This window comes from Mesocricetus auratus, unplaced genomic scaffold (genome assembly GCF_017639785.1).
Source record: "Mesocricetus auratus isolate SY011 unplaced genomic scaffold, BCM_Maur_2.0 Super-Scaffold_100062, whole genome shotgun sequence".
NCBI classification, from domain to species: domain Eukaryota; kingdom Metazoa; phylum Chordata; class Mammalia; order Rodentia; family Cricetidae; genus Mesocricetus; species Mesocricetus auratus.
This window is the reverse complement of record NW_024429234.1, coordinates 1,108,908-1,128,752: the sequence shown is the minus strand read 5'-3', so window position 1 is coordinate 1,128,752 and position 19,845 is coordinate 1,108,908. Positions and strand designations below refer to the sequence as shown.

General features: G+C 48.5%; 1 protein-coding gene across 2 annotated transcripts in view; it reads right to left on the bottom strand.

Annotated features, from left to right (window-relative positions):
- Smpd3 (sphingomyelin phosphodiesterase 3) overlaps positions 1-19,845 on the bottom strand; it is an 85,347-nt gene that overhangs the window by 13,317 nt on the left and 52,185 nt on the right. Inside the window, exons 1-3 of one of the 2 annotated variants that reach the window (XM_040736620.1) lie at positions 17,819-17,925; positions 17,216-17,296; positions 15,356-15,418 (exon numbers count right to left, since the gene is read on the bottom strand). The gene's annotated coding sequence lies outside the window, so the exon portion shown is untranslated. Of the gene's footprint in view, positions 1-15,355; positions 15,419-17,215; positions 17,297-17,818; positions 17,926-19,845 lie in introns of those variants that run through there. The other variant, XM_005076321.4, reaches the window with a different exon arrangement.

Here is a 19,845-nt window from a genome sequence, read left to right as displayed (position 1 = left end):
GTGTGGCTGGCTGGGCAGAAGAGCAGGGAAGCCTCATTCACATGCAGCCTCATCTAACCATGGTCCAGCTTCCTGAGCAACAGACTAAGCTCTCTGTCCTACCCCATAGTGCCCTGACAGAACTCTAGCCAGGGGTACCTAGGCATAGGCCATTTTACCAGCTTTCAAAGTGAAGAGTTCACCCAGTTACCCTGACAGTACCCTGGACACTTGGAGAAGCTTCCTGGGGCCGTGTGGGTCTGGGTCAAAGCTTTGTCAGTTCTCCAGCTTGTCTTCCAACATCCACCTAAATACATCCATCCTGGGTCCCTGCCCCATGCTGTACTGAGTCACACTAGTTTCCAGAGCGGGCCTGACCACACCCAGGCAGGTGCATTGACCGTGCTGATTATCCAGTCAATAAAGAAAAGATTGTGTGTTTACCCAGCCTCCAGGGACCCACACTGCTCCTCCTGAGAGGAAAATGCTCCATGAATGAGCTGCATTTTGGTTTCTAGACCAGGAAGGTTAGTTCAATGCTTGTTTTTCTCACTAATCAACATCCCTTATACCCCTGACACCTCAGTATGTCTGGGCCGAGGTTGCCATCATTCATCCTGACCCCACATTCTCTCCTCCCTCCTGAGACTTTGATCACTCAAACTAGAGACCTAGATATCATCCATAGTACCCTCCCTCAGCCATCCTGTGCCATCTGTCCTCTGCCCTAGGTGAAACATCTCAGTGTGAGCTGAGAACAGTGTCACAATTCGTCCACTTTATTACCCTCCACTTACACTGTGGCTGGAGGACATTTCCTCAGCAACCTGTTCACCTACTATGCTCACCTCCTACTCACTTGGACAGTGGTGCCGGGACCTGGCCCTGAGGCTCTTCCGTAGCTCTGCTTCATAATCCCTCACCCTGTCCACAGCTCAGCTTAGACATCCGCTTTCTAGACAGGATTCTTCCCTTCCTTGCCCGGGCAGTTTAGGTACTTCTACTGGGGGTGCTTGCTCCCTAGAACAGTGACCTGGTCTTTGCAGTTTGTGTTTCTTGTTTCTTGGGATATGCCTACCTCTCCAGACAATTAGGGGCTTTAAGAGGGAAGATGATACACAAATGTTCCAGGGAGTCTCGAGGCAAAAGTGGCAGGTCTTTAGGAGATAGGATAAATAAACAGAGGTAGATCATGAAGCTAGTGCCAGAGAAGAGGCAGCCATTTCCTCCAGCTATTGGGGAGGTGGGGATTTCCCCACAGCTGTCAGCCCCGCAGCCACCATCCCCAAGGCTCATGAGGGAGGACCAGGACTTCATGTCCAAAGAGGAGCTTAAACTGGTGGTTGTGTCTAGTTCTGATGAACAAGAAGCACAAAGATTTTACTTCGTCAAAGTAAGCCACTTTGAAGCCAACAGTGGAAGGTCACAGTTTGGAGCAACAGGTGTGTCTGCACAAGCACAGTCAAGTGAGGACTTCTCAATACAGCAGCCTCTCACGTCTGCTGCCTGGCTTGGGCGATGCCAGAGCACTGTGCTTGTTCAACACCCTAACCGCTTCCAGAGGGAGGACTCCAACCGCTTCCAGAGGGAGGACCCCAGCTCGGAGCCAGAGCCACAGCTCACTCCTTGTCACACTTGCTTGGATGTGCTCAGCCAATTTACAGCCCTCAATGAGGAGCTGGCAGAGCCTCTCCTGGCTAGAGGGGGAAATACAGGGTATGGAGCTGCCCATACCAGCCCATCTCTGCCAGACCTCCTGGGGCCAGAGGCAGACCCTGCAGGGCACTGAGCAGTTGAATGGGGTCTCCTGAGGCATCCCAAACACCAGTGGTCCCTGAATTCAGCACCAAAACCCTCGGGGAGGACCCCAGCCATACTCCTTGAGCTGCTCAGATGCCACCTCAGAATCCTGAGCAGACCCGCTTCCAAGGCTGCCTTCCTCTTTCCCTCCGTATGTATCACTGTCGTCTAAGATTACCAGTGTGCCCTCCCGTGTGTGCAGTACTCAGAAGGGTCTGCTTAGCATCTCTCGTTATTCCCTCCCTCCCTCGCTTCCTCCGCTGACGAAGTCCAGGCTCATAATCTCTGTCTGGGCCCTTTGTGTTCTTGTCTTTGTGCTCTCTTCTCCCTCCTACTTGGCTCCAGCCAGACTCTCCTTCCCAGATGCAGTTGCTGTCAGGCCCTCTGCACCCGCTTGCAGCCGCTTCCTGTAACTCCCTTCCTGACTCCTGCCATCCCTTCTGTACCCTTTAGGGCTGGACTCACCTTCAGGGGGGCTCTTCCTTGACGCTGTCAAGGAATTTTGTGACCACAGCCCCTCCCTACAGCAGGCTGGAGCTGGAGCTCTTAGAGGACTCCCTCCAGAATAAGCTCCATGAAGAGTCTATCTGCGGCCAAGCCCTGGCTCTTGGCCACCCTGTCTGGGGAGGGAAATAACAAATGCAGAAACAACCCACTAAGGAATGAACAGACTGCTGATCTGAGTGCCCACTCAGGTGGGGAAGCTCTTGTGAAGTCAGTCTGCCTGTAATAAGGGTCAGGCTTGACCTGTGGGCAATAACGTGGGCTACGTGGATGGCATATGGAGAAAGTATCAGGGAGGAGGTAGGCTTGTACCTCGAAGAGCCACTGCAGTGTCCACAGCAACCCTGCGAATCAGGCTTTCCTTCATCAAAGGCTTCTGAGAAAAATTACCCAATTCTGTCTTCACATGTGGCTCAACCGTGACATTGGCTAATCAAATTGTGATCAGCTATTGACTAGGATGGGACTTTAGGGGATGAGGAGAGAGAGAATCCATCTTCAGCTGTCCCCACTTTTTTTTTTCTTCAAGACAGGATTTCTTTGTGTAGCTTTGGAGCCTGTCCTGGAACTCACTCTGTAGACCAAGCTGGTCTCGAACTCACAGAGATCCACCTGCCTCTGCCTCCCAAGTGCTGGGATTACAGGTGTGCGCCATCACTGCCCATTGCCCCCACTCTTGTGGCTCTAGAAACCCTCTGGTAAAGTCTCTAGTTTCAGTGATCTTTCTGTCTGCCCTGGGCAGCATGGGTGTGTTTCTGGTCTCCACTGTAGGGCTGGTGGAGGGGAGGATCTGGGGTAGTGGGAGCTGTGCTTCCACAATGACCCTCTAAGATGAGGCAGCTTTGAGTTCCTTGGTGCCATTCGAGGGATGGTGCCACTCCAAATGCTTCCCAGCTGCCCCGGGCCTCCCTCTTTATCAGTGCCCTGTATAGGAGGATCTTCCTGGTGCTGCCATCTGCCATGCCCTGCAATGCTCCCTCGTCTACACAGAGGAAGCTGCTGCTACAGAAGACTCAGAAGGGACTGCCACAGACGAGGCTGTTTCTAAAGCTCTGGATAATTATTTTGTCTCAGGGAAATGAAAGGAGGGTAAACAAACAGCACACATTAATTAGTCTGATCTACCCTTTCTTCATGAAAGAGGAGCGCTGCAGTTAAACATTAGAGGCTGGTGACTTCCTAGAGTTTTCAGATGCTCAGAGGAGTGGCCATGAAAGGGTGTGGCCTCCCCAGGTGTGCACAGCACAGGCAGGTGCTCAGCTGCACCTCTTACCTCCCTTTCTCGTCTGCATGTCATATGGGGGTCAGGCATGTGTCTGGCTTTGGACATGGGACCCCATCCTCCCCATCATTCCTTCCTCTCTCCTCCATGTCCTTGATCTGGTAGCTTTGTAAGAAAGGCCTGTCATGGACACTCTTAAAGGGTTAGCAAGTCCCTCCAAGGCCATGCATGCTGAACTTCTGTGCCTCAACCTCTTAGGTTAGGTGGATCATTCAAGGTTTTTTTTTTTTTACACATTAAGACCAACAGTCAGCCAGAACTTGGAAGCAACCTAGATGCCCCTCAACTGAAGAGTGGATAGAGAAAATGTGGTATTTTTACACAATGGAGTACTATTCAGCAGAAAAAAACAATGGAATCCTGAGATTTGCAGGCAAATGGATGACACTAGAAGAAACCATCCTGCGTGAGATACCACAGCCACAAAAAGAGAAACATGGCATGTACTCTCTCATATATGGAATTTAGACATAGGTCTGTGGAGTGCCAGCCTATAATCCCATGGCCAGAGAGTCTGGGAAACAGAAACTTCATTCAGTGGCTGATGGAAGAAGAGGCACACTCCCATGGCTAAGCACTGAGCTGAACTCAAGAAAGCCAGTAACAAAGAGGGAGGACTGATGACCAAAGGGATTAAGACTGGGCTGGTTTAACCCTAGAAACAGCTGACCTGACAAGGGTTAACTCTTGAATCCCAGGCTGATGCCTGGGAATCCAGCATGGGACTGATCAAGACCCCCTGAATGTGGGTGTCAGTGAGGAGACCTAGGTAATCTATTAAGCCTTGGGCAGTAGATCAGTATTCATCCTGAGTATACACATGGACTTTGGACTCCATCCAACAATGTGAGATGCACTCTCACCCTGAACTCTTGGGGGAGGGTCTAGGCCCTGCCCTGGATGAAATGACAGACTATGGACACCCCCATGGAGGGCCTCACCCTCCCTGGGGAAATGAGGGGATAATGGGGGGGTTGAGAGGAGGACAGGGGAGGAGGGAAGGGAAAGGGAGAGGGACCTGGAACTGACTTGTGAAGCAACCTTATTTCTAATCTAAATTTAAACTTAAAAATTAATAATAATAATAATAATAATAATAATAATAAAGACCAACAGTCACTCTTGGGTTGGTTCCCTTTGCAGATCCTAATGCATAGTTTCTAGGATTACTAGAAGCCATAGATCCTCCCCTCCATACCATGGTCTATATAGCAAGCTGGAGTCCTGAATACTCTCCAGTCCTCATTCCTCAGGGATTCTAGCAGAAATCTTGATTCTTTCAGTGTGAGCTGTTGAGTTATGACTGGGAGCTTTATGGTGCCCTAAGACAGGACTCCTGGGAGCCAGCCTATTGGTCCTAGATGTCAAAACCAGGATTTCTGATTTCAACTGAGCTTCATGGTCTTGCTCTCAGCCTAGGAGACAGGCTAGCCTAAGTGACATCCTGGCACTGATGTCAGGCATGGAGGTAGTGCTTACCTCTAGTGTTTCTATGATGACTAGAGGGCACCAATGTGGTGACCTGGTCACTCCTGAAGCCACCCATGTGTTTTCTCTCCACAGGTTGTAGTTTCTGCATTGTTAAGGGGCTGACCTGAGTCCACCCACAGAGCTTCCAGGACCCTGACTGAAGCAGAGTGCTTTCTGAAGCCTTACAGATGCCACTTACACTGTTTGAGCCAAAGCCTTCACTAACTTGCCCCTCCCCTCTGCAGTCAGGACTGGGCTGGGCTATGCATGAACAGAGGGGACAGAGAGCTCTGTGAGTCACAGACTGATGCAGGTAGAAGAGGAACTTGGCCTAGGGATATTTGGAAACCCAGAAAATCCTTAGTCCATGTGGAAGAGGAAAAGGTGGGCGACTCCTCTGCAAGACCTTAAGAATATAGCCCAGGGCATTTGTGGGCAGCCCAAGGCATCAATAGCAAGCAGCTTCTATGTGGCCATTCAGACAAGTTAACCTGAAGGCACCTGACTTCTAATCAGTAACTTGTGTGCCCACAGTATGGGAAGGGGAGAGACTATGGCTGCTCAGAAGCCTGAGTTAAACCAAGGTCTCCCCTTAGATGTATGCATGTGGGCCCAGGGGTGCTGATCTTCCCTTACCAGTAGGGGAATCCTTAGGAATGTCCTGTCTGGGAAGCAGGACTGTTCTTATTGAGCATCAAATGATCAGGATTGCCAGGCCTGAGATATGGACCTGGTTGGCATGCTGATTCAGAGAACACACATTCACAGTAGCTCCAAGGGACGTGTGAAGATGCTGACTTTGAATCTGAGGAAGGTAAGAAAGCCACCAGTTTTGCTGAGCAAAGCAAGTCCTGACTCCTGTGTGGAAGCCCGTGCCCTCTCTGAGGGCTCTCTGAACTTTGGAAGGTTGGTAATTGCTCCATTTGGCGTTGTCTGGGGCTTGTCCCTCCTTTACTGCCCCGTCTTCTGACCCTCAAGCCTTCTGAGCTCTTTTTCCCACTATACGCTTGGAGTCTTGGAGCAAAATGTCCTCCAAGCCTTTGAGTCTAACAGGAGCTCCAGGTTTCCACAGGAAAGGTCTGTGGATTGCTCCAATCCAATTACCTGAATGCGTCTGCATTCACCAGCCGCTGTGAGATCAGGCCAGCCCATTCTGCCTAGATGCTGCCACGGAGGGGTTGGCATGGCAACGTGTGCTCTGAGCTGCTGAAACTTGGAGTCAGCTCATTGCTAGGAGGACAGAAAGACTGACGAGAGACAGATGTTTTTCTGAGTTGGGGGAGGGGTTGAAAGAGCCAAATCCCAGACAGAACTGGGGTTTCCGGTCTACCATAATACACAGGCTGTAGCAGTGAAGCCTCTCAGACATAGGTAAATGCCTATTCACAGTTCTCAATCCAAAGCACCCCAGCTCCACAGACATCCTCCTGCTTGGCTTCACTTCTCTGGCAGTGGCAGACACACTGCCCTGTTCCACTCCAAGGTGATATAACAGCCAGCCACAGCGAGCAGCACTTTAGCACTGGGACCATTCTAAGTGTTCCCTGGAACTCCTTTCAGACCACTTAGGAAAGAAGTCTACATTTTCTTTGAGATGGAAGACTACAATGAGAGCCTGCAGCTTCTAGAGCCATCCTTGAGAATGAATCCAGCTCAGGGGCAAACAGACCTTAGGGCTAGAATGGAGAGGTCAAGTCTTCATAATGTATTTGAGCTCTCATCTGTCTGCCTGAAGCCACACAGCATGTAGACTCTCTAATTTGTGAGCCAGAAAATCCTTTTTCTTTGCTGTAGTCACTTTTGAGTGTTTCTGTCACTTACCACTAAAGAGGCTTTGTTTTATCTGTGTACACCAGGTATGTAATCTTTCTAAAGCTAAGTTTTTCTCTCTCAGATGTGCATGACTCCTGTGCTGTCCCCTTCTGCACACTGGTAGAGTAGAACCATCCTCCTGAGTCAAGACTCTACATATGCGCCTCAAGGCGTCCCTTGTAGATAACAATCTGAGTAGACAGAAGTTGCAGCCACAAGCTCTGAGTGCAGGTATGTGGAGTCAGGGGTCCTGATGAATATTAAACAAGTTGACTGAGGGATGCTCTAAGTCTTAGTTTCATTTTGTATTAGATGTGGATGAAAATTCCTTGGACTAATTCAGTGGTTCTTAACCTTCCTAATGCTGTGACCCTTTAATACAGTTCTTCATTTTATGGTTGTGATGCCCAACCATAAAATTATTTTCGTTGGGGGCTGGAGAGATGGCTCAGGGGTTAAGAGCACTGCCTGCTCTCTCAGAGGTCCTGAGTTCAACTCCCAGCAACCACATGGTGGCTCACAACCATCTGTAATGGGATATGGTGCCCTTTCAATTTATGCAGGTGAAACACTGTATACATAGTAAATAAATAAATCTTTAAAAATTATTTTCATTGCTATTTCATAACTGTAATTTTGCTAGTGTTATGAATGATAATGTAAATATCTGTGTTATTTTGAGGCCAGCGTAGTCTACAGAGCGAGTTCCAGGACAGCCTCCAAAACAATACAGAGAAACCCTGTCTTGACAAACCAAAAAAATAAAAAAGAAAAAAAAAAGAAAGAAAAAAAGGAAAGAAAAGAAAGAAATCTGTGTTATGATGGTCTTTGGCAACCTTTGTGAAAGGATCAATTGATCCCCAAAGTGGTCACTACCCACAGGTTGAGAATCGCTGGGCTAGTTGGAGATGGCAAGCATTTCAGCACTTGGTGCAGAGCCTGCCTTGTTTCTATGTGATCATGAACACCACTACCACAGTGTTCTCCTTGACTCAAAGGCCCTGAAAGAGCTGAGTTGTAGTGTCTCCTTAGCATCTGTGAGGGCCTGAATTAAATCCAAGAATGGATGGGAAGGGAAGGGAAAGGAAGGGGAAGGAAGGGGAGGGAAGGGGGGAAGAGGGGGAGGGGAGGCAGTGACTCAAGAACCTTTGAAGTTTTCTCATGGGGCTGGTTGGCCTGCTCTCCTGGATGATGGGGGCAAGGACACTGTTGGAGATGAGCAAGCTTGCCCCCTGTCAGGGTTGCACCAGAGCTGTCTGTCATGGGTGCTCGTATAAGCCAGTCATAGGCTTCTGTAGAAGCCAAGTGCAACTGAACCCAAGGAACCCAGTGACAGAGAGAGAGGAGTGATGAGCAAATTGGCAAGGAATGGGCTGGCAAAACCAGCAGAGACGGCTGATCTGAACAGGGGAGTGCTCTTGGACCCCAGACCGACAGTGGGGAGGCCAGAATGGGACTGATCTGGACCCCCCAAATGTGAGTGTCAGTGAGAAGGCCTGGGCAACCTATGGGGCTCTGAGCTGTGGATCAGTGTCTATCCCTGGTATACAATCTGTCTTCATGTGCCTATGGCACAAAGAGAGATGCTCTCTCAGCCTGGACTCTTAGGGGAGTGCCTTGACCCTACCAAGAGTGAAATGATAGACTCTAGACATCCCCTATGTGGAGGGATTTGGCAATAGGGTGGGAGGGAGGGTGGAAGGGGAGTGCGGGAGGAGGGGAGGGAGAGGGAACTGGGATTGACATGTGAAACAAGCTATTTAAAATTAAAATAAAAAATGATTAAAAAAAAAAAAAAAGAAATACAAAAAAAAAAAAAAAAAAAGAAGCCAAGTGCAGCCAAGGGTCCATAAAATTTTCAAAAAGAAACTTTCCATGGGAGCTATTAATTCATGATGTGGTTTCTGAGAATAGGAATGGGCTGGGAGCAGCTCTGAGGTGTTCTTTCCACCAACCAACCTGGGCATTTCCATGTCAGAATTCAGAAAGCCCAGATGAGCCAGCTAGTGTGTGCTTGGAAAGCAAATCTTAGCTAGGTCAGAGGAAGGGGTGCAAGGTGCTCAACCAATCTGGCCACTCTGGTCTCTGCTGCTTACCCTTCCAGATTTTGCGATTGGTGACAAACGGCTTTGCTAGGGAGACTGGGATGTAGGTGGGTCCTAAATCCTCACTTGAGCCTCCTCTCATTCTCATGGTTCCTGATACTCTATCCTGCCTGAACTAGATCTATCTGATAAAGTTGACTGAAGCAGAAGCCACAGGCTTCTCTCGGTCCTGTGCCCTTGTAGAGGCTGAGACCAGTAGAGCCAAGGTTTACTTGCCAGTCTAAGGTCAACTTGAAACAAGCTAGAGTCATCTGAGAGGAGGGAACCTCGGTTGAGAAAATGCCTACATAAGATTGGGCCTAGGCAGACCTGTAGGGCATTTTCTTAATTAGTAATTGATGGGGGAGAGCCCAGACCACTATGGGTGGTGACACCCTTGGATTGGTGGTCCTGGATTCTATAAGAAAACAGGCTGAGCAAGCCATAAGGAACAAGCCAGTAAGCAACAGTCCTCCATTGGTTGTGCATTAGCTTATGCCTCCAGGTGTCCCGTGTCACACACCCCCACACCTCCATCCATGGTTTGAGTTCCTGTCTTGGCCTCCCCCAATGGACTGTGACTCGGGATATTTAAGTCAGTAAACCCTTTTCTCCCCAAGTTGCTTTTGATCATGCGTTTCATCACAGCAACAGTAACCCTAACTAAGGCACATGGGTTCTGGGGTTCCAAATTCAGGTCCTCATGCCAGCACATCAGTCATTTTACACACTGGGCCACCACCCCAGCCCTGCTTGTTTTTTGAGGCTAGGTTTTGATGTTCTTGAATTTATTGTGTAGCCCAGGCTGGCCTCTAATTCACAATCCTCTTGCCTCCGTGCTGACTACAGGCTTCAAATGTTGGCTCTGGCTGCACTAGTTATACATATCCAGATTGCTAGTGTGGACAGACATATATTTCTACACAGCAGTGACTTCTTAAGGGAGGAGCACATTTTTCTTGGATGAAAGTTTGGGCAGATTTTTCCCTTTGTCCACGTGTCTCCAAAGCTAGGCTAGGACTTTTACCTCCAGAGTAATTAGAGGCAGCAGACAAAGGAAGGTTACATTTCCTAGTCCCCTTATGAGACAGAACACTCAGCAGTAGGTGTGAGAACTTCCATAGAGTTTTCCTCTTTTGCCACCAGACCTGCAGTTTGAGATTATAGCTATTCCATCATCTAGGGCCCCAGGTCACCCACCTGCAATGGGACTAACAAGACATCTTTAATTTTTAGATAGGGTTTCATGTATCCCAGCCTGGCTTTGAACTGACCGTGTATCAGGATGCCCTTGAACTTCTGATATTCCTCTCCCACCTCTCAGATATGGGAACAGGCATGAGCTGTCACAGCTAGTTTATATAATTATAGGGATTGAATCCAGGCCTTCCATACCTGTTAGACTAGCAATCTATGAACTAAGCTGCATCCAAAGCCCAGACAGCATTGGCCATCCAGTCTTGACCAGCAGAGGAAGGTAAGGCTTGCTGTATAATTAAACTCCTTGCTTGATTCCAGAATTTAGGCTTAATGGGTGACAGGCTTTGGTTCCCAGGACTACAGTCAGATCTACCTCTGAAATCTACTTTCTTACTCTCCATTTCCAGACTCCAGGTTCACTCTTCACCTCTTCATAAAGTCCACTCCTGGTGTTTGTGCCCGGATCTCCTAAGATCATGAGGCACTGGGGCTTCTAAACATAAATATTTTCATTTTAGTGGAAATTTTCTGCTCAGGGAGAAACAGCCTGACATCAGTAGACAGTCAATCCATAGACACATAATGGACAGACACCTCCAACTTCTAGAATTCAGTGTGAGAAGCCGGAGTGGGGGCCATCAGGGCCTACAGAAGACAGGAAGGAGGCAGGATCAGGTCCTTCCGGGTGGACACATGTTGAAACAAAGCCAAGAGCCTATGCTTCATGCTTGGAATCAGAGCCAAGATTTTGGGTGTGGTCAGACTATGGGGTCAGTACTATTGGACAGCAGACAGGGCCAAGGCAGAAAAGTTAAACAGGGAACTTGGATGTCAGAAAGTCAGATATGGTTTCCTGGGGGGTATTTCTCTGTAAAGGCACGAGAAATACTGATGGCCATGCATGTATTGAGGGTATAGGTGTCCTCTAGAAGGTGTTGGGTATTGGGTAGGTCGGTGAGCAAGGTAGAGGCAGGAAGAGCAGAGAGAAGTCAGGGAGCTAAGAGTGGACACAAGAGGAATGAAGCCACTCAGGCAGTCCTGCCTGCCAGGGCCACCCTCTTAGTGACCACAGAGACTGCTTACAGGCAAGAAGAAGATAGACAGACACAGGAAGGGTCATTTCCATACTGTGGGCCTGAGAGGGGGCTTTTGACTCACTTAGTTTCCCTGAGGCGGTTTGTTTAGCTTAATTTTATTTTTTATTTACTTATTTGAGACAGGGTCTCTCTATGTATTCCTGGCTGTCCTGGAATTCCCTTTGTAGCTCAGGCTAGTCTCAAATTCACAGAGATCAACCTGCCTCTGCCTCCTATATGCTGGGATTAAAGGTGTGAACTATCATGCCTGGCTTATTATTTTTTTTTACTGATTTTATATGTATGGGTGTTTTGTCTACATGTATGTCTATGTGCAATATACATGCCTGGTGTCCTTGGAGGCCAGAAGAGGCAATGGATCCCCTAGAACTGAGCCCAGATCCTTTGAAAGAATAGCCAATGTTCTTAAGTGCTGAGCCATCTCTCCAAGCCTGTCTTATTTAGTTTAAAGATACACTATCCAGACAGTACACTTACCATTTTTCTCAGGCCAACCAACATAACCATTCACAGCATGCTGGTGGTATCTGGAACCTGCCCTCTGACTGGCTGAGTGACTGAGTGACAGCTCAGCTTGAGGCTGCACCCCCATTCATACAGAAAAGGTGGGCAGTGTATCTTGGTGGACTTACCAGTAACTTTTTAAAAAAGAAAATCTCCATAAAGATGTCAGCATTAATGAAAACACAGTTCCTATAACTTTGATCAGAGTTGCTTTAAGGAATAACCCAGGAAACTGGGTGTAGTGATACACACAATCTCAACACTAGGCAGGCTGAGGCAGGAGGGTTTCAGGCTAGCTGCAGCTACATAGTAGTGAGACCTTGTCTCATACAAACAGGAATAAAAATTTTAGGTCCAGGGGTTGGGGATGTGGCCCAATGGTTGAATGCTTAATATGTTCAAGACCTGGGGTTCGATACCCTGCCCAGGAAGAAGGAAAAGGAAAGAAGGGGGGGTAGACTCACGGGCCTTCAGCTGCTTCATTTTTATTTCCCTACTGTCTGCCCCTGGTCCTCTGTCACCATACTCTCGCCCTTTTCTGGCTGTCACAACTGTTCTCAAACCTCTTTGATGCTGCCCCCTTTCCTCCTCTTTTTTTTTTTTTTTTTTTTTTTGGTTTACGAGATAGAGTTTCTCTGTATTGTTTTGGAGGCCGTCGGTCCAGAGATCTGCCTGCCTCTGCCTCCCAAGTGCTGGGATTAAAGGCATGAACCATCACCGCCCTGCCCCCTCCCTCCTCTTAATGCCAAACTTTCTCCTTTCTCTCCCCACCCCCCTCAGGTGATTCCTTATGGGATGTCTGTTCCTAAGTGACAACCAGACCAGATGCCTCATGACTTTGATCCCAAACAGTTGACATTCCCCTTCAGGTTCAGTACCCTCTTCTATTTTTTCCAACACCATCTCTATCTCACCAGTCACTGAGCAGTGGGCCCCTTCCATATCTTACCTCCTCTCAGTGGCCCGCAGTTCAGCCTCTGGAGCCCTTGGGCTGAATTCCCAAAGCCATGCCCAGTTCAGGCCTTTCCTCTCCCACCACAAGCTACAGCAGCCTCACCTGACTTCCCTGCACCTAGCTCCTCCCTCTGGTTCACCTGGTCACTGGTAGGACTTTTTAAACTACACAGTAGACGACACTGCACCTAGCTCCTCCCTCTGGCTCACCTGGTCACTGGTAGGACTTTTTAAACTACACAGTAGACGACACTGCCTCTTCTTAAGCTCTTCGGTGGCTCCATCAACTTAGCAGCCTGGCTTCTGTGTTTCCTACTTCTGGAGCCCCAAGAGCTCAGTCAGGCCTGAGCAGTTTCCCATGAGCCTTTGCAGGGACAGCTGCCTCGGCCCTCATCTGTACAGAAGGGTGTGGCTTCAGCAGAGGAGCTCAGTTTCCAAGCATGGTGATGTGCCTTTTGTCAAGTTTCATCACTTTGGCCCACCCAAAACAGACACATATGTCCTGGCAGTCAGTTGGTCTTTGTGCAACCTTGCAGTCTGTACACCAGAAAGGTGACCAGCTCCTGTCACACAGAATTGACCAAACGTCTCTGGGAAGGAGCAGTCTTGAGACCAAGAAGACAAGAAGGATGGTGACACAGGACCAGGGGCAAAGAGCAGGGAAAGAGGAATTAAGCAAATAAAAGCTTTTATTGAATCTCTCCAAGCCACGCCCCCTTTTCTTCCTTCCATTCTTTTATTCTGACCGTAGGCTCAAGCTATGTCAGCAATTTCCCATACTTTAAGCAACTGGGGCTGGGCGGTGGTGGCGCACGCCTTTAATCCCAGCACTCCGGAGGCAGAGGTCCGGGCTGGACCGACAGCCTCTAAAACAATACAGAGAAACCCTGTCTCGTAAAACCAAAAAAAAAAAAAAAAAAAAAAAAAAAAAGAAAGCAAGTGGGGTCTGGTGGGGTGTCTCTCAGGACCATTTATCCATTCCTCCCAGAGAAGTAGGGCACTGATGAGGAACGAGGTCGACGTTCCCTCCTCTGCCCATGGACCCTTGCTGTCTAATTCCCTCACCTGCCCCTAGCTGTGTGGCTAACAGGAAAGTAACAGGAAGCCTGCTCCCTGGCTGACAGGTGGCAGCCTTGTGCACTGAGGACCTTGAACGGCAGCCAGAATGGCTTCAGGAAGCCAGCTCCCCAGAGTCCACCTGCAACCACCCCAGACTTCTTCCCTTTCATTTTCTTTCTCTCTGTATGTTGAGATGGAACTCAGCCAAGAAGCAGGGCATGGCAAAGACGTGAGGCAGACTGGGAATGAGCATTCAAAAGCAGAAATAATTGATCTGCCTTTTGGAGCCATGTGAACAGTTGTCAGGCATCTTCAGAAAATACGTTCTCATCACCAAGGGTACATTTAACACTTCACAGACACCACAAATGGGTACAGTTGACCCCGCCGTACAATGAGGAAACCATGATTCAAAAAACTAAATGGCAGTTCCTGAGAGGTAGCAGTTGGGTCATATGACTCCAATTTCCCCTTTCCCTCTACTTTTCTCACAAAGGCTAAGTATAAACGATAAGCAAACATATTCAAAACCATGCAGACCAAGCCCCTTTCTACCCAGCCTAAGTCCTGGGGAAGAATAACAGTTCCGACCCTGCCTGCTTTGTCCGTCACTTTCAGTGCATAGGATAAGATCCCGCTTTGTCTATTCCCTGACGGTTACATCCATCGCCTCCCCGTCTCTAGTGCCAACTCCAGTCATCTTTCTCCCTTTCTGTGGGGCCTGGCTGCATCATTCCCACTCATTTTGTTCTTACAGTCACTACTACTGTGGACCCTAAATCCCCTTGCCTGGTGACCTCCCTGGTAGCCCAGAAAACCTTTGTTCTGCCAGTATTTGGGAAGGGTTCTTACAGTGGTCTTGCAGCTTGACTCCTGGCCTGAGGTTCTAGATTACAGGAGTCACTTTATCCCTGGATTCTTTTTTTTTTTTTTTTTTTTTTTTTTTGGTTTTATGAGACAGGGTTTCTCTGTATTGTTTTGGAGGCTGTCGGTCCAGCCCGGCCTCGAACTCACAGAGATCCGCCTGCCTCTGCCTCCGGAGTGCTGGGATTAAAGGCGTGCACCACCACCGCCCGACTTATCCCTAGATTCTAAACGCTCAGTAGTTTGAAACTTCTGATAAATATTGCCAAACGCCTTCCTACCAATGTTGTGCCAGTTCGTCAATTGTTTGAGAATGGTTATTCTGGGTTTTAGAGTGAAAAACTTTATTTTTATAGCTTAGTGAGCAATGCTATCTGTTTACATTGTGGAGATACTTGTTACTCTACCCTGAAATACTTTCCTTCTTTTCACTCTCCCCACATCTGTGGGGCGCGGCCCCTCCCACTTTGTGCAAGCCCACATAGATTTCTTACCCCAGTCCATCAGTTTCAAACGTTCTTAGACAGCAGCAGAACTCTTTCTTAAATGATTTCATTAGCACCTCTTCATATAAAAATATTAACACACAACCCATTGCTAGGCATAATCCCTGTAAATTCCAGGTCCTTGGGCTATATACTGAGACCCCCATCTAAAAACCCAAAACTAAAGAAAGCAAGCAATAATCCAAAGCAAAACAAGTAGCCCATGAGGCCACTTCCTGTAGTTCCAGAAGTCTGTCTTACCTGGGGGGCCCTTGGGGCCTTGAGTCCTTAACTCTGGAGAAGAGACGTCCAGGCAAGCAGGACCTGAAAGGAGATGAGCCATTCACGGACTGACTGGAACAACACAGTCACACAGGTGAGCCAGGTACAAAGACCTCAGTGCTCCGCCTCACTTGGAGGCGCTGCCACACCCTCCCTGTCGCCGGGACTGGAGTTTGAGGTCTGGCTATCCTAGCAGAAGTGCAGGCTGAGGGGATGAGGGCGGAGTTTATGCACCAGAAAGTGGAGAAGACTGACAGGTGGGAAGGGCTCCGAGGGAGATGGATGACCCTTCCGCGTGGACTGCAGCATCCAGGCAGGCCCTCTGTGTGCGGGTTGAAAGGGGGAGCCGCAAAGAGGCAAATCCAGAGTCCTGCTGTGGGCCCGGATTTGGTCTTGTAGGTGAAGCCAGAGCAATCAGAGTACTCTCTCTGGTAGCTTTGTGTAATCTCTGCTTCCCACAAATGGGGGTGGGGCAGGGTGGGGGATGGGGTAGGGCGGGGGTGGGGCGGGGGCAGGGAAATGGGGAGGTCTGCTGAGGTCGAACCCGGTTGGTGGCACCTTGGCTGATGTTCAAGAAGGAAGCAGTGTAGCGAGGAAGAACCAGAGGGATATTTGTAGCCGTTAACCGGAAAAGATGGGCAAAACAGCCGAAGGAAGGCTGAGGGGACTTTTCGTGAACCCCGCTGTGTTGTCGTCGGAGGGGTCAGTTGGGAGGGTATTTGTGTGAGTGGAGGCCTTTGGACATGACGCGACAGGCACCCTACACCCCTCCATCTTCCACAGCCCAGGGGTCTTGGCCCTATGCCCTAGAGAAGTTGTATTCTCCCCTGTAGGTCCTGGCCCTGGCCCTGTAGCTCCGCCCCTGGCCTCAGGTGAGGGCCACTTCCCCGAATCACTGGCCAATCCTTGGCTGTCGCCATTTGCCTCTTGATGAGGTCTATCAAGCTCAACCCCCTACCCAACACAGTCAGAGAAGAGACCCCCCTCCTGCTCTCCACTTTTCTAACTCCAATGTCCTGCACTGTCTTAAGCCCTTGTATCATCCGTGCATCCCAAGTAAGGCTACCTACCACATTCCTTAGAGACCACACAAGACCATACTTGGTCACTGAATGAATCTGAAGTCTGAGACTGAATTTTATCTCTATCCCCTGGCCAACGACATCACGGAAGCACTGGTGGAAGTGTCTTTTCTCATAGTTTGGCTCCAGGGAAAGCCTGGTTCTAGTCCAGCTGTTCTCCAACATCCCTCCCCTGGAACACTGGGCAGGAAAAGAGCATCAGTACTTGGTGCTCTCAGATCAGGGTGGGTAGAAAGAGGCACATAGGTTCAGGTTCTATTCAAGGTGACTCTGAACTCCCCAGAGGTTCCCCTTGTTCCATGTGGTACCCTGGCCTTTTCTCTCAGAGAAAAGATCCTGCCACATTCCCAATCCTTGAAAGTCCAGCAGGATGGAAATTGACAGGTTCTCTTGTTGACCCACCCTCTTGGATATCAGGGAGAGATCCTGATTCCTATCCTTGGAATCCTGCCTCCTTACTCTTGATAGGTAGGTGATTCAAGAATGCAGGCTAGCAAAACAAAACAAAACAAAACAAAAAAAAAAAAAACGGGCGTTGGTGGCGCACGACTTTAATCCCAGCACTCGGGAGGCAGAGGCAGGCGGATCTCTGTGAGTTCGAGACCAGCCTGTTCTACCAAGCGAGTTCCAGGACAGCCTCCAAAGCCACAGAGAAGCCCTGTCTCGAAAAACCAAAAAAAAAAAAAAAAAAAAAAAAAATGCAGGCTAGCAAGCCCTTGGAAGTAAACTTAAAGGAGGCAAGTTCAACCACACCCACCTGAGCCTGTGTGACTCTCAGCCTCCACTGCCCTTTGAGGAGTCCTTCCCGGTGGAGAGGGGACATCAAGGCAGTCAGGACCTGAAAGGAGATGCAAATCACAGTGATGACCAAAAAAATGCACTCAAGACAGCCACAGTGGGAGAAGCTGACTCTGGTCTCTCAGTAAGATGTGAGCCAAGCATTCTCTGACCTACAGTTACCAAACTGTTCCCCACAACTGCATAGCTCCCTCCCTCCCAAATTCCCTCTATTTTCCAAGTAGAACTAAATGACAGGAACTGTTTCTGGGGAGGAGTTCCTGAAGGGAAATGGAATCTTGGTAACCTTGACATTATAGGCCCCCTTTTCAAAGGAAAGAAAAAAAATGACATAATTGATATTCTGAGCCAGACCTTGTTTTGAAATATATTCTCCCTTGTCCCTTCAGAAACTATACAGTCTTTCTTCCTCTTTGAAAATAGAGTCATAGCAAGTCAGGTAATAGACATGGGAAAAATCCAATCAGAGCCTCCCTCTGCCACCTACACATCTCAATATACTCCCAGGACGGGTAGATGAGTTCTTGCTACAACCCCCTCGTTGACATCATTTAGTACACACCGATTGGAAATGGCATCACTTGGAAATGGTGAAACAGAAGGACCTTTCATCCTGGGTGAGTGGAGCAGGCTGCATTACTCTCCTGGTTCTGGAAGCTGGCTGTGTCTGGCTGGAGTCAGGGCCTCCAGCTTAAATAGACAGCGGGAGTGGGGCAGGGCAGGCCTGTGGGGTGGGCATGGAAAGTGGGCCATTTACTCAGCACAGCAAAGCAGTGTCTGAGGAGCCAGCAGTGGTCTAGACACATGCCTGCCTAACTGTCGGCCTGTCTACCAGGTGGCCAGGAGCCCACAAGCCCTTAGACCACAGACCAGCACCTGGGGTGACCCTTGATGGATGTGTAGTTCCAAGTGAGACTATGGTCCCTGGATTCTCCAAGTGTAGTCAGGTTGCTGATGCCTCTCTTTCTCCTTGATAATGGAACCAACTGGAATCAAATGGACTGTTCTTCAGAACCACCAGCTGCTCAGGCAGGGTACCTCTCCAAGCCTCAGTTTGTACTTTTTTGAAACAAAGATTACTCTGATTTCATGCCTGAGAAATAATGCCTTCAACACCACGTTGAGGGAAAGGCGAGCACACTCAGTCTGTGTGTGTTTTTGATTGAGACTGTGAGTGCCGAGTGTGCAGACGTGCTCAGAGCAACTGCTAGAACAATGCTGGCGAGGAACACCCCTTCCCACCGCAGCAGTATCTAAAGGATTCAGTGGAACTGAATGTTTCACTTGGTTGGTTCAGTTTGACCTTCTAGTGAGTTGAGGCAGTACCCCTGCTTCAGTGAATGGAAGCTAGACCATCAGCTAGCAGGAAATTAAGTAGATCATTTGCTATTTCATGCTGGTAAAATTTCTACCATCAAAAGTACAAGTAAATTTATTAATGCATAATTGGAGTCATATATAAGAACTCTTCCTTAACAGGAAAAATAAAGATTTTCAGTTTGAGTTAAAAATATTTACTCATCAGCCGGGCGTTGGTGTCGCACGCCTTTAATCCCAGCACTCGGGAGGCAGAGGCAGGCGGATCTCTGTGAGTTCGAGGCCAGCCTGGTCTACAAAGTGAGTTCCAGGACAGCCTCCAAAGCCACAGAGAAACCCTGTCTCGAAAAACCAAAAAAAAAAAATATTTACTCATCATTTGCAAAGAGGTAACAACTCAGAGGTCCTGAGTTTCTTGATGGAATCAGAAAATAAATCAGCTTTGCTATAAATACTGATGAAGAAGAAGTTAAGGTTACATTATGTACAAACTCATATGCCCATCACTAATTGTCCTGGGTATTTGGGTCTAGAATCCTTTCAGGTGCCTGGACTGTGCTCACAGAAAGAACATGTATTTCAGAGCTCAGTTTGGGTTCAGATCTGACCCTGAGTAACACTAGGCCTTCACTGAGCCTTTCTGGGCCATCCTTGGCTTTCTGTCACTTTGCAAGGTTGTTGGGAGAATGTAAAGATAATACGATAGGAGAAACACTTAATAGATATCCAATTATCTGTTGTCTCTTTGGAAAGATAATTCTATGGGTGGTGGGGTGACCAGGAAGGCCAATGCAGGAGCTGAAGCAGGGAGACAACAGAACAAAGATTGGTCATATATGGGGGGGCATCTAAGAGAGTAGAATGATGTCATAGACGAGATTTGTCCCTTTCCACAAGCTCATTGTTGAAGTCCTAGGTCTCCAATGTGACTGTAATTGAAGACAGGGCTTGTAAGGAAGTAATTACAGTTAAATGAGATCATAAGGGTAGGGCCCTGATCAGATAAGATTAGTGTTTCTTTAAGAAGAGAGATACTGCAGAATATTCACCCCCAGTCAAAGCTTGTGGAGACTCATAGAGAAGGTGGCTGTCTATAAACCAGGAAGGGAGTCCTCACTGGAATCAGGCAGACCTTCACGTCAGGACTATAAGAAAATAAGTGCCATTTGTTTAAGCCACCCAATCTGTTGCACCTTCATGGCAGGAGAAGCAGACTGATACCGATGGGTGGGACTAAGGGGTAGCTAGCTGGGTAGCTAGGAGGACATTCTG